The 1,021-nt window shown below is 55.4% G+C and overlaps 1 protein-coding gene across 1 annotated transcript in view; it reads right to left on the minus strand.

The window, feature by feature from the left end:
• Positions 1 to 1,021, minus strand: part of SND1 (staphylococcal nuclease and tudor domain containing 1) — a 451,387-nt gene that overhangs the window by 11,101 nt on the left and 439,265 nt on the right. The window lies entirely within an intron of this gene.

The following is a 1,021-nucleotide window of genomic DNA, read 5'->3' on the forward strand; positions in this document are numbered from 1 at the left end:
AGCAGCTTCTCTGTCCTCATCTCTAGCAGGTCGCTCTGACCCCAGCTCAGAAGTGGGACCACCCCGTCCACCGTCCTCTTCCCTTCCATCCTAGCCCTGAGCTGTCAGGGAAGCAGCAGCTCAGATGCTACGTGACAGTGCGCCAGGTCCAATCCTGCGGCCAGGAGGTTATCCTGTCAGTGCAGGGAAGGGAGGTGGCCTTCCAGCTGAGTAGGAGGAAGGCGGTGAGGGACTGCGGGGACTGGACCACACGCGCCCCACAGGCAAACACACAGGAGCAGGGGTGATAAAAGAACTAGTCCCAAACTTAAATGCTTCCTAGATGCCAGGAGCCATTCTAAACATTCTCCAAGTATGAACTCATTTAATCCTCACAACAACCCTTTGAGCGGAGATGGACGCGACCCGCTTTACAGAGGAAACTGAGGCACACGGGCTTGTTAGGAGCAGAACCAGGACTTGAACACAGGTAGGCTGGCTCAGAGCGCTTCCGGAGGCTTTTGGCTTTGACTGGGCCTCTGGAGACAGCAGGCAGCACTGAGCAGTGGCCTTTATTGTGTCGTCTAACTTTGGTCAGAGGGGCCTTCTCTGAGTCTCCTTTGCTTCCCTGGGAAGGTGAGGCAGTCTGACATGCGACCACCCACTGACATGCGGGCTCCTGGGTGGCACCAGGAAGCAGCGGAGGACAGGAACGCCGGACTTACTGAGCCCCTTGGGTCACAGCCACTGAGGCCAGGCTCCAGCCTTTAATGTGGCACAAGTGTGTGTCCTCCCACTAGAGGCCTGGCAGGAGCAACAGGAGCCCAGGGTAGGGGAAGGAGTGGCTGCCAGTGAAAGGAATTCTAAGGACAAAATTAGGCATGTTTAGGGAATAAAGAGGGCCCACGGGGGAGGAATGCATATGTGAAGGACAGAGGTATCTCTGGCCTGGGCAATTAAAGCAATTATAAGGTAGATCAAAAGCAGCCCTGACCTGGGCAGTTTGGAGACACCAAAGTGCTTATCTTACTTGTACCAAGGA

This window comes from Myotis davidii, unplaced genomic scaffold (assembly GCF_000327345.1).
Source record: "Myotis davidii unplaced genomic scaffold, ASM32734v1 scaffold705, whole genome shotgun sequence".
Lineage (NCBI taxonomy): Eukaryota > Metazoa > Chordata > Mammalia > Chiroptera > Vespertilionidae > Myotis > Myotis davidii.